The sequence below is a fragment of the Rutidosis leptorrhynchoides genome, chromosome 3, assembly GCF_046630445.1.
Source record: "Rutidosis leptorrhynchoides isolate AG116_Rl617_1_P2 chromosome 3, CSIRO_AGI_Rlap_v1, whole genome shotgun sequence".
Taxonomy (NCBI): Eukaryota; Viridiplantae; Streptophyta; class Magnoliopsida; order Asterales; family Asteraceae; genus Rutidosis; species Rutidosis leptorrhynchoides.
Window position 1 is genome coordinate 252353894 of NC_092335.1, and position 14573 is coordinate 252368466.

The following is a 14573-nucleotide window of genomic DNA, read 5'->3' on the forward strand; positions in this document are numbered from 1 at the left end:
GAGCATGAGCAGCATTTAAGGTTGATATTAGAGTTGTTGAGAAAAGAACAGCTATACGCTAAATTTTCTAAGTGTGCTTTCTGGTTGAAAGAAGTGCAATTTCTTGGTCACGTTGTTAGTAGCAAAGGAATTCAGGTTGATCCAGCTAAAATTGAGGCCATTGAAAAATGGGAGACTCCTAAAACACTAATGCAGATACGCCAATTTTTGGGTTTAGCCGGTTATTATAGAAGGTTTATTCAAGATTTTTCCCGAATAGCTAAGCCGTTGACAGCATTAACGCAAAAAGGGAAGAAATACGAATGGACCTCGGAGCAGGAGAACGCATTTCAATTACTGAAGAAGAAGTTAACTACGGCGCCTATTTTATCGTTACCTGAAGGGAACGATGATTTTGAAATATATTGTGACGCTTCGCGACAAGGTTTTGGTTGTGTTCTTATGCAACGAAAGAAAGTTATTGCATACGCATCTCGACAATTGAAGATTCACGAGCGGAATTATACGACGCATGATCTAGAACTGGGAGCAGTCGTGTTTGCGTTAAAGATATGGAGACACTACTTATATGGGGTTAGATGCACTGTGTTTACTGATCATAAAAGTCTTCAACATATTTTCGATCAGAAACAGCTGAACATGAGGCAACGTAGGTGGGTCGAGCTGATAAACGACTACGATTGTGAGATTCGCTATCATCCCGAGAAAGCGAATGTAGTGGCTGACGCTTTAAGCAGAAAGGAACGAGAACCAATTCGAGTACGAGCAATGAACATAATAATTCGCATGAATCTCAACACACAAATCAAAGAGGCTCAACGAGAAGCTCTTACTAAAGAAAACATAGGAAATGAAATAATGAAGAAGTATGGGAAACAACTCATTATGCGGGAAGATGGAATTCGATATTTTGCAAACCGTATTTGGGTACCAAAGTTGGGTGGATTAAGGAAGTTAATATTGAATGAGGCACATAAGATAAGATACTCGATACATCCTGGAGTTGGAAAGATGTATCAAGATCTTAAGACGCATTATTGGTGGCTTAATTTAAAGACAGACGTTGCAACATATGTTGGGGAATGTTTAACTTGTTCCAAAGTCAAAGCAGAACACCAGAAGCCGTCAGGGTTACTTCAACAACCAGAAATTCCAGAATGGAAATGGGATGGTATTACCATGGATTTTATCACAAAGTTACCAAAGACTGCCTGGGGATACGACACCATTTGGGTAATTGTTGATCGTCTTACCAAATCTGCACATTTCTTGCCTATAAAGGAAATGGATAGAATGGAGAAATTATTACGATTATATATAAAGGAAATTGTTTCAAGGCATGGAATACCTATTTCCATTATATCCGATCGTGATAGTAGATTTACCTCAAAGTTCTGGCAATCACTACAGGAGGCACTAGAAACTCGTTTGGATATGAGTACCGCATATCATCCGCAAACTAACGGGCAGAGTGAAAGAACAATTCAGACTCTTGAAGACATGCTCAGGGCATGTGTGATCGATTTTGGAAACGGATGGGATAAGTATTTACCATTAGCAGAATTCTCGTATAATAATAGTTATCATGCGAGCATTAAAGCTGCACCATTTGAAGCACTGTATGGAAGGAAGTGTAGATCTCCTATTTGTTGGAATGAAGTAGGAGATCGACAATTAACTGGTCCCGAGATCATACATGAAACTACTGAAAAGATAGTACAAATTAAGGAGAGATTGAAAACAGCCCGTAGTCGCCAAAAGAGCTACGCTGATGTTCGAAGGAAACCATTAGAGTTTCAGATCGGTGACATGGTTATGTTAAAGGTATCACCATGGAAAGGTGTAATACGTTTCGGCAAAAGGGGTAAACTGAACCCAAGGTACGTAGGCCCGTTCAAGATCATCGAACGCATTGGACCGGTAGCTTATCGACTCGAGTTACCACAACAACTCGCCGGAGTACATAATACATTTCACGTCTCAAACCTTAAAAAGTGTCTTGCAAAGGAATACCTCACCATTCCTTTTGAAGAAATCCATGTCGACGAGAAACTACAATTCATCGAAGAACCAATCGAAATCATGGATCGTGAAATTAAACTGCTCAAACAGAGCAATATACCGATCGTTAAGGTTCGTTGGAATGCTCGAAGAGGTCATGAGTTTACTTGGGAACGAGAGGATCATATGAAACAAAAGTATCCACACTTGTTTCCCGATGACGCAAAATAGGTACAATTTTAAAATTTCGGGACGAAATTTATTTAACGGGTAGGTACTGTAATGACCCGGACTTTTTCGATCAAATTATACTTATAAGATTAATATTTACATAAATTAAACCTTACCAACATGATAAGCAATCCAAATTATTGAAACTTATGTTTTCGAAAAGAGTTTTACACAACGTTTGACCGTCTAGTTTGACCGATGATATCACGAACTATATAATATATGATAATTATACGTTTGTGTATATATATGTATATATACATGATTTATGGATGTTTTAATATCTCATTTTGTATTAATAACAATAAGTTATAAGTATATTTTGAAACTACTAACTTAAGTTTTCAAAACGATAACCATACGTAACGTTATTTGACATAAATACTTATGGCCTATAATGTTTATACATATATCGTATATATAATGTATTTAATCACTTTTTAAGGACTTAAATACATAAAACCATATAAGTATATTCATAAAAGATAGCTATATTTGAATTCTCATTCCGTTTTCACAAGATTTCTATACGTATATCTAGAGTATATGTACTCGTATCATACCTAGCTTCTATACGTATTTACTATTGGTAAATACACATCAAATCACCACCAACCAGCCCTTGTTCATGCCTTATGTATAAGGTAATTAGAAATTGGATGCTAGCATTGAAAGTCATACAAAATAACAAAAGGAAAACTTGTCCATGTCCCCCCCATTCACGTTTTTATATGGCCTTCCCCATATCAATTCTAGTTCACCATTATCACTTCCAAATTACTCTCTAACACACCTACTTGAAAGCCATAAGAAACCCTCATCAATTCAGCAAGAAACCATGAAGATCTAGTCATAGAAACAAGCCTTAATCACCATAGGAAAACCCTTACAAAAACACTTCAAGAATCCTTCCAAGAACACAAGTTTACTTCCAATCTTTCATTCAATTCCATCACTCTTTTGGTTCTAGGTTTTTACTTCTCTTTTATAGCAATCTTGTCCAAGTAACTTGAGGTAGTAACTTTGTTCATAACCTTATTCGATTCATATATATATAGCTATCTTATTTTATGGTATAAAATTTTAACAACAAGAACATAGTTTGAATGTTTTCAAACTTGTTTGCAAACTAAATAGATCCTTCTAACTTAACTTTTAAAATACTTCAAGACCTGTAATATATCATAAATATATGCTAATTTAACAAGGTATAACTTGGTTTTTCAAAGAACACCTTAAAAATTGAATTTACGACGTCGGAATGCAACCGGGGGCTGTTTTGGGTTGGATAATTAAAAACCATCTTGAACTTTGAATTGGAGGTTTATATTCTGGAAAAAATTATATTTCTTATGAATATGTTAACACATAAAAATTTCATGATTTAACTCAAAGTATAAGTATTTTTAGAAAAATAATCATTTAAGGTTGTTTACATGATGGAAAATGATCAACTTCATAAGTTTCACCAAAGTTTGACCTATGACCTATGATTTAGAATACAAACTAAGGTATTTACAGTTCATATTCTTAAAGAGGGACTCGATCCAAGGAAGTGGCAAGTTGAACCAACGAAAACGGAGTTGTAACGAAGAAACTATGACCAAAACAAAATCGGATATCCAAAACTAGTTTAGCCACGGAAATAATTGGAGAAAAATTAAATAAATCACATCTTTCTAAAATAACATGATATTTTATATATATGTACTCATAATTTAATTTTATATATTTCAGGATCACCCGTAAACAATACGAGAAGATTAATCATACGATCCCATGATTGTACGCAACACGTCATTTGACAACACCGGTACTTTATGTACGCAACACGTCATTTGACAACACCGGTACCGTGGGTCAAGATTAATCCCGACCAATACGAATAAGATGGGGTTTTATTTATTTCGATGGGGGTTTTATTTATTTATTAAACACCTAAATATGAACCATTAAAATTGAATTACTAACATCGGACTGCTAACTACGGACTAAGGAATTTTTAAAAGTATTAAAAGTATATATATGTGACGATTGTTTAAAAAGAAAAGGTATTGATATATTATATATGGATAGGTTCGTGATATCAATCGGAGACCAAGTCGAAATTACATATCTTCAAGACAAAAGTGAGTATATAGTCCTACTTTTAAACTCTAAGTATTTCGGGATGAGAATACATGTATTTTATGTTTTACGTTATGGACACAAGTAACTGAAAAATATATTCTACGTTGAGTTGTACCACTGGCATACTTCCCTGTAGCTTGGTAACTATTATTTACAGCGGTATTGTAAACGCGAATCCTGTTGATAGATCTATCGGGCCTGACAACCCCAACCGGACTGGACGACCAGTATTCAACGGTTGCACAATACTTCGTTTCGTGACTACACTTGGTACGGTGTAGTAAGATTTCATAATAAAGGGAATATGCGACGTGATTAAATGTTAAGTATGGTTACCAAGTGCTCAACCACTTAGAATATTTTTATTAAAATATTTATATATGAAATCTTGTGGTCTATATATATATATATATATTGCTGCCGGCATTAAACCTATATCTCACCAACTTTATGTTGACGTTTTAAACATGTCTATTCTCAGGTGATAACTAAAAGCTTCCGCTGCAACATGTTGAATTTAAACAAGATCTTGAGTATGCATATTTGTGTCAAAAATAAAACTGCATATCGGAGGATTTGTAATGTAAAATATGCTAGAAATCGTATTGTTATCATCACATGTAAAGTTTGTAAGTCTAAGATTATCGCTAAACGATAATCATCTTTATATTGTCTAAAGCTTGTATTATCATAAGAGTTATGGTTTGTAATGTAAAATAAATGCAGTTGTTCTTTTAAAAATGTCGCATATAGAGGTCAATACCTCGCAATGAAATCATACGTTATCTAACTTGTTCTTATGGTTAAGGACGGGTTATGACACCCGACTTGGATCATAACATATTAGCCACATTGATTTAATATGTCTCTCGGGCATACGAAATACCTTCACTCCGGCCATACCGAGTTCATAGAATCTTCAGATACAGTATAACCATGGCTTTTAATCCTATGAAGTGGCTAATTTCATATAGGTGGACAAGTCCTGATCATAACCTAGGTTGGTCAATCCTTAAGATTCTAGCATACAAATCTATCAGACTTCCTAGTTCAGTACTATGACAGTAATCGTACTAAATTAACATAATTACGCTAACCCAAACTTCTATCATGGCAACATACAGATTAATTAAGCTATCATGGTAATATCGGAACGCATTATTAAACATAAAAAGTAAGAACACATGTTTAATACAAAAGAGAAGTGTTTCGGATAAAAACCTGAAAAGGCTGAAAAAATCTGTCCGAGATCGCAGGGACTCGCCGGGATATCCTCCGAAAAATAAAAGCTAAGCTAACTACTACTAAAAACTAACTAAAAGCTTGAAAATATAAAGTGAATTACAAATTGAGTGTGTGTTGAAATGGATGGAGAGAGCCCTTTAAATAGACTTGAAATTTGCCTGCAAACGGCTGGCAGGCCGTTTGGCAAGCCGGTTGGTAGTCCGTTTGCAGGGGCCATTTTCCAGATCAAGCCGTTTGCAGGGGCCGTTTGATCATGGCATGTGGCAGGCCATTTGTGAGCCAGGCATGCCGTTTGGCTGTCTGGTCAGCTGAAATTCACTGGATCGTAACTTGATTTCTTGTCTTTCACCGTTTTCGCTCTAGAATCTACGTTTTAGCTCTGTTTTACTTGATTCTTTTTGCATCGCCTTTGTAATTACTTAATCTACAAAATTAACTGAAAAAGCGATAATTTTGCCGATAAAGTTTGAATCTTTATTGTTCTAGGGCTTAATATTAGGGGTAACAACGTGACTTTTTGGCCGATATCAATACCTTTCACCATTCCATAAATTTCTCAACCAACCTTATAACCCGTCTTCCTCTTGAAAGAATGCCTAGGAAGAAGATCAGTGCCATCCTTACTTAACCGGTGGAGATATCGATACTTTATCAAGCCTATGATGAGAACTGTTACACGACTGGCTTCTGAGTGACAATACAATTAGAATCGGGCACCCTAAACACTTGAGTGGTATGAGTGATCCGCTAGTGAGAAGTGGTCATGTATACTCTACATCTAAGAGTTGGAAAGTACGCCTTTTTCACTATGGACGCAATTGAAATCTAGCAACTAAAATCATCAAAGTTCGAAAATTTCTCTAATACTTTCAAAAGATGTGACGACTTCTGATGAAGGCATAATAAAAGGATCCAAGGGTGGGCGAGGAAGAATCCATTAGAAAGAACCCTAAATTCTCGCTTTTTTCTTGAGGACAAGCAAAGCTAAGTGTGGGGTATTCGATATCGGCCAAAAAGTAACATTTTTACCCCAAATATTTGGCCCTAAATCCATAAAAGTTCTAAACTTTATCGTAAAAATAATCGTTTTGTTGGTTGATTAGGTAGATTTAGTAATTACAAAGGTGATGCAAGAAGAATCAAGTAAAACGGAGCTAAAACGAAGAATCTAGAGCGAAAACGGTGAAAGACAAGAAATCAAGTTACGATCCAGTGAATTCAGCTGACTAGGCAAGCCAAACAGCCTGCCAAATGGGCTGCCAAATGGCTTACCAGTATGGAAAATGGCCTGCCACACGGCCAGCAGAAACAGGCATTGCAAACGGCTGATCTGATCAAACGGGCACAGCAAACGGCTGATCTGATCAAACGGGCACAGCAAACGGCCTGCCAAACAGCCTGCCAGCCGTTTGCTGGTAAAATCCAAGTCTATTTAAAGGGCTCTTTCCATGCATTTCCACACACACTCAACTTACAATTCATTTTAATTTTTTTCAAGCTTTTTGGTTAGTTTTTAGTAGTAGCTAGCTTAGCTTTTATTTTCCAGAGGATATCCCGATGAGTCCCTGCGATCTCGGGCGGATTTCTTCAGCCTTTTCAGATTTTTATCCGAAATGCTTGTCTTTTGTATAAAACATGTATTCTTACCTTTTATGTTTAATAACGCGTTCCGATATTACCATGTTAGCTTAATTAATCTGTATGTTGCCATGATAAAGTTTGGGTTAGCGTAATTATGTTAAATTAGTACAGTTACTATTGTTATGCTGAACTTGTGTGTCTGATAGATTTGTATGCTAGCATCTTAAGGATTGGCCAACCTAAGTTGTGATCAGGACTTGTCTACCTATATGAACTTAGCTACTTCATAGGATTAAGACCCCTGGTTATACTTTATCTGAAGATTCTATGAACTCGGCATGGCCGGAGTTCCCGAGAGGCATCTAATGTGCTTTCGGGACACGGAACTTAGGAATTGAGACATGAATGACCTAGTATGCCTATTGACTGTTCCAAGAAGACCTCTTAGGAGCTATTAAGATCTAGCTAGTTCCTTGACTGTATAATCCAAACATATTGCATGTTCTTGTTTGATTATTGCCCTAGGATTAAGTCATATCAACTGTTTAGGTATCTGCTAGGTTTCTATCTGCTTTACTTTCAGTATATCAACGATAATGATGTATAATATTTGATTTGGTATGATCTCATTAGTATGATGAAATGGTTGTTAGTTTTCAATTAAGGTTTTGTCAACTTAACCCGACGGACTCCTTCCATTTGTGATCAGTGTGCAATCAACACAGCACTTTGTTATTCAGTTAATTAAACTGATAACGAGGGTTAGGATTTGAACTCAACTCACTAATAAACCTAGTGCTTTACTGAGGATAACCTCTGAGGTATAGTTACCTTTCAATTATACAACCAAGTGACATACTTTTATCTACTCAACGAGAACTCTGAGAGTCTAGAGATAAGTAGGTCTGTGTAATTGGCTCATCCAACCAGATCTACACCACTCCAATCATAGTTTTAACATCAACATAATTACCTTTCCCTTGCCCAAACTAATATCTCTGTCAATATTTCCCTGATCTGCATACTCTGGATATCCTTCCATTTTATTTACTTTTTCCGCAATAAGGACCTTTAACTTAAACTAACTACTATCTTTACCCAGGTAATTTAACCAAAGACAATTATTCACTTGGTCTTCAATTCATTAAACCATTTAAAAACACGACCCTAGGTTAACTTAACCCTTCTACATCTTAGAAGGTTAAAAGTAAATTTAGGCCCCGCACAATATAAATAATGAACCACTATTCGCTACTCTGATCAACTGATTCTGACGTCATGCGGCCTAACGACACCGCACGAATAAAACCGTCCGTTTCACTCATATCAAACACTCATCACTCCTATTACGCATTAAATGTAGTAGGTTTTAATCAAGAATTGAAGTTAAAGATCTTAAAATAAAGTTTGTAGTAAATACAAAAATTCTTTTGTAACATTTAGTATGTCGTGTATTAAATTTAAATCATTGCGATTAAATGAGGTTCAGTTTTAAGGTATCATTTTAATGTTGTGAGCTATTTATTACTTCATTTTATACATTGTGTAACCATGACATAAAAGACCTTGTTATGCTGATTGTTTGGCATATAGGCAGTAAGCAAAAGGTTTGTGTCTTACTGGTTTGCCCTATATGCTCATCAACAAAATTGTCTTTTATTTTTAGAGTTCAAGCATACCCAGCTTGGAGATGAGGTAGTTAAAACGTTTCACATCTAAGGGCTTTATAAAAAGATCTGCTAACTGCTAGTCTGTTGAAATAAAGTGAAGCTCCACATCTCTTTTTTTAACATGATCCCTTATGAAGTGATATCGAACATCAATGTGCTTTGTCCTTGAGTGCATCACATGATTGTTGGTAATGGCATTTGCAGTGGTGTTGTTACAGTAGATTGGAGTTTTTGTAACATGAACACCATAGTCTTTCAGCTGGCTTTGCATTCACAGTACTTGAGCATTACAGCTCCCAGCTGAATCATATTCTACCTCAGCAGTAGATGTAGACACAGTGTTTTGTTTTTTGCTCGTCCAGCTGACTAGCCTACCACCCAATAACTGGCAACCACCAGTAGTACTTTTCCTATCTATTTTACATCCTGCAAAATCAGCATCTGAATACCCAATTATTTCAAAATCCTGGTCTTTGGGATACAAAAGACCACGTTTGGCAGTACCTTTCAAATACTTGAATATCCTCTTTACTGCCAGCAAGTGTGACTCTTTAGAATCAGCTTGATATCTGGCACAGAGACATGTGGCAAACATAATATCTGGTTTACTGGCTGTGAGATAAAGTAGGGACCCAATCATACCTCTATATTCAGTGATATTGACTGGTTCACCATTGGAATCGGCATCTATTTTTATGGATGCTTCCATTGGAGTCCCTATATCTTTTAAACAGGTCAGACCAAATTTCTTTAACATATCTTTGATTTATGTATCTTGACTTATAAAAATTTCATCATCAAGTTGTTTAATTTGCAATCCTAAGAAGTATTGCAAATCTCTTTGTAAACTCATTTCATATGTCTTTGACATAAGTTTTGAAAATTCTTGAAAATGTTTTTCATTTTTAGATCCATAAATAATATCATCCACATATATCTGTACCAGCAAGAGATCACCATCAATCTCCTTTGAGAATAGAGTGGTATCAATTATTCCAACCTTAAAACCTAAACCAATGAGATACACATGAAGTGTCTCATACCATGCTCTTGGAGCTTGTTTTAGGCCATATAGAGCTTTATCTAATTTGTAGATATGGTCTGGATACTTACTGCTTACAAAACTAGGAGGCTGTTTGACATATACTTCTTATTGCAGCTTCCCATTTAAGAATGCAGATTTAACATCCATCTGGAATACTCTAAAGTTCATCTTAGCAGCATATGCCAAGAATAATCTGATAGCTTTCATCCTAGCCACTGGTGCATATGTCTCTCCATAATCCAATCTTTCTTCTTGTCTAAAACCCTGAGCTACCAATCTAGCTTTGTTTCATACCACAATCCCATCTTCATCTATCTTATTCTTAAAAACCCACTTGGTACCAATGATCTTCTTTATTTCATCATCAGGTTTAGGTACCAATGTCCAAACTTTATTCCTATCAAACTGGGAGATCTCTTCTTGCATAGCTCCTGCCCAGCTAGGATCTCTCATTGCTTCTTCAAGACACGTAGGTTTAATGGTAGACACAAAATTCACATGCATACAAGAATTGTTGGTTCCATGTCTCCTTGTCTTAACACCACTAGCCAGATTACCAATAATCTTCTTAATTGTATGCTCCTTTGTCCATCTAGTGTTATAAACAAGTGAGCTAGTTGTGGAACACACAACATCTTGATCATCAGCTGGTTCGAAAGTATGTACAGCAATAGAAGACAGCTGTTCATTGTTAGTGAAACCAGTACTAGCTTGTGATCCTTTAGAACTAGTAGATCTTTGCTCAATGTGTAGTACTTCAGTTGAGCTAGTAGGTCCACATGGTTTAGACATAGATGGAACAGAATACTCCATCTCATCATTAGAGAACCTGGCAACATGGATTGGAGAGGTAGTTGTTGCTGGTTCTTCTTCACCATTAAGAGCTTGCTGAGTAGGCTCTTCAAACAGTAACTCTTCATCTTCTTGACCAGAAGATGAAGTGGAGGAAGTGTCATCAAATGTAACATTAATGGATTCTTCAAAACAGCCCCTTCTCTTGTTGAAAACCCTATATGCCTTTGACATGTTGGAATATCCAAGAAATATACCTTCATCAGATTTAGCATCAAACTTACCAAGCTGGTCCCTATTGTTTAGAATGAAATAGGGAGTTTCAAATACATGAAGAAATGAAATTGAGGGTCTTCTTCCTTTGAGAACTTCATAAGCAGTCTTCTGATGACTTTTCACAATTAAAGATCTATTCTCGGTAAAACAGGCAGTATTCATAGCTTCTGCCCATTATGAATTTTCCAGCCCAGACTCAGCCAACATAGATCTTGCTGCTTTAATGAGAGTTCTGTTTCTTCTTTCTGCAATACCATTTTGTTGAGGTGTTCTCACAGCAGAAAAGTTTTGTGATATACCTTTGTCAGCACAAAATTCTTCCAATATTGCATTTCTGAATTCTGTACCATGATCACTTCTTAGCTGCTTCACCAATTGCCCATTCAATAGTTCCATCCTTCTGATAAAATTGATAATTTCATCAGCAGCTTCACTCTTTTGCTTCAAAAAGAATAACCAAGTGTATCTGGAATATTCATCAACAATAACCAGTGTATACTTCTTTCCACTACAGCTAGCAAAATTAACAGGACTAAAAATATCCATATGAAGTAGGTGAAATGGTTTCTCAACAAATTAAATCTGCTTTGACTTGAATGAAGCATGGTGATGCTTCCCTTTTTCACAACCAGGACACATTCTGTCTTTCACATAAGTCATTGTGGGTAGCCCAGACACCAAACTTTTACTAGATAGTTTGTGAATATCTTTGAAGTTGAGATGTGAGAGTCTCTTGTGCCATAACCACTTGAGGTTGTGTGCTGCCTTTGAATAAAAACAAGGATCAGTTGTTGTGACTGTTGTGTTCATGTCAATTTGATACATGTTCTCATGTCTTTTTGCTGTCAGCAGTGGCTTCCCCGTGTAATCAAAAATAGTGCCAATTTTCCTTCTGAATTGGACTATCTTACTTTTGCTTATCAGTTGGCTTATGCTGAGTAAATTGTGTTTAAGTCCAACGACATATGCCACATTTGAGAATGTAACATTCCCATTTGTTAAAGTACCAAAACACTTTGTGTAATCCAACGAATTATCTCCATATGAAATGACTGGACCATCTTTTTCTTGATAGTCCATTAGCAGAGACTTACATCCGGTCATATGTCTTGAACATCCACTGTCGAGATACCAGATTTGCTTATTTTGAATGCCCTACACAGTAGCTAAGAGATTAGTTCTTGTTGGGAACCCATCCAAGGATGGGTTCTGGAAGGGTCATCTTTGATGATCTCTTTCTTTCTGTTGGTTTGCTTGATGAGGCAGCAGCAGATGGGGGTTAGGTTTGAGTACACTGATTGGCCAAGTGAAACTTGCTGCCACACTTGTAGCATTTACTCACTTTTAGTCTTGGTGACTGGTCATACACAGACTTAATGGGGGCAATAAGATCAGGTCTGCTTTTAGCTATAGCAGCTATGAGCTGGTCAAGCTTAACATTCATTATCTCAGTGATAGATGACCCATCACTCGATTCCACAATTTGGTTCACTTTAGCTATTCCCTTAAGGGTCTCTTTCTTCTTGGAACCAGTACCATAGTCATGGTATACTGCTTTTCCTTTATCATTTGACGAGCCAGTGTGGGAAGTTACTGGCTTGTCAGATGATACTGGTTGACCAGTATGAATTTTGATTGCTGCCTTGGACTTGCCAGTATCGCGTTTTGCTGGCTTGTCTGCAACTTCTTGTTGACCAGTACGATTTTCATCAGTTGGCTCAGCATTGGTGGAATTTGAACATGAAGGGGAAATAATTGATTTTAACTTTCTTTGATTGTTTTCAGTGATTTTCCTTTTAATACGTCTTTCTTTCAGAGTCATGTAGTAGATGCTAGAGGGGTCATCGGTCTCATCAATTGAGGTACTGGCTTCTCTAGCTCTTTCCTCATCCTCCATTATCTCTTTCATGGTAGGTGGTGGGTTAGCAGCAGGTCTTACAAATTTATTTGTGAAGACCTTATTACCATTAACTATCTTGGAAAAAGTATTTGGCAAGACACCATCAGGATTAGTTTCAAGCACAGGGTCCATGAAAGTGACTTCAGTATGAGCAACAACAGTAGCATAATCACCAAAAAAGAATGCCTCAACCTGGGTAGGTATCTGCTCATTAATGCACTTGGCTGTGCGTTGAGCAGATAAACAGCAAGAGGTTACCACCCTTTTAAGGTCAGTAAGCTGGTTTTGGACTACTACTGCATCTTAGTGAAGAGATTTTAAGGCATAATTTTGTTTTTCAAGTTTAGAAATTTCATCTTTCAAAATCTTAATTTCATCAGATTTAAAGATTTAATTTTAGGTTTGAAAACTTCTTCACATTTGATGCCTCTGCTTAAGTCAATTCTCAGGTAGTCAAACATTTCAGCTTTTTCATCATCAGTATAAGTTCAAAAATTATCAACCTTATACAGCATTTTAGATTTTCATTGAGGTGAGTCTCTTTACTGATCAGCTTCCCTCATGTCAGCAACAAATGTACTACCACTTTCTTCCTCTACAAACTCCTCTACTTCTCTGGCCATTAAACAAAGCTTTTTACCAGAAGAATAACAAGCACAATCCTCATCAGTTTCACTATCAGAAGATGAAGATGAGCTGGTTTCATCCCAATCATGATGTTCAGCAACTAGCACCTTTTCTGGTTTCTTCTCCTTCTTATTAGCCTTTGAACTTTCTTTCATTTGGGCATTTATAGCCTTGTACTTATTCTTGTACTTTTCAGCTTTTAAAAATGTGTTAGCATGTGAGGAAGATTTTCTGGACATGAACTCAGCTGCAAAGTGTCCTAGCTTCCTACAATTATAACACTCAGGCTTTGGGCCCTTGACTGACTTACTACCATACCTAGCACTTGGCTTCTTACTCACTTTGTATGGCTTGCTGGTTTTACTACGATTGAACCTTTTGAACTGTCTAGCCAGCAATGTCATACCTTCAGTAAACCCTTCAACATCATCATCATCACTGCTTTCCTCAGACCCAGTACCACTATCCTCCTCTTCAGCTGACTCTTCTTCTGCCATCAGCTTTTGAACTAGTAAAGCCTTTTGAGCTTTCTTTTTAGCAACAGTAACAAGAGCAGTATCATCTGACTTTGTAGATTTTGAAGTGGTGAGGGCAGACTTAAAGTTTTCTTTCAAATTAAGCTCAAGTTTGGCCTCTACCTTCTCATTGTTCCAAAGTGTACCATACAGAGAAGACATGTTAAAATTCTTTAAAGTCTGAGTGGTTCTTAATGGGTCAGTAACAGGTTTCCATTTTACAGGCAGTGAGTCAATGAATTTGTTGACTTGTTCAGAATCAGTATATGTGACTTTCAAGGTGAGCAAGTCAGCAACTAAAGAGTTAAACCTAATGAAGGTTTGCTTAAGGGTCTCACTTTTGTAGGCAAAGAACATTTCATATTCTCCTTTCAAAGCTATAATATTATTTTGCCTAACTTCATCCATACCCTCATATTTAACATCAAAATAGTCTAACATAGCTTTAGCATTAGATTTATCCTTAATCTGTTTAAACAAATGGTTAGGTAATGTGATAGCTATCAAGGTTCTGATCTTAGGGTCAAGTCCAACACGACGTTTGTCCTCATCCACCCATC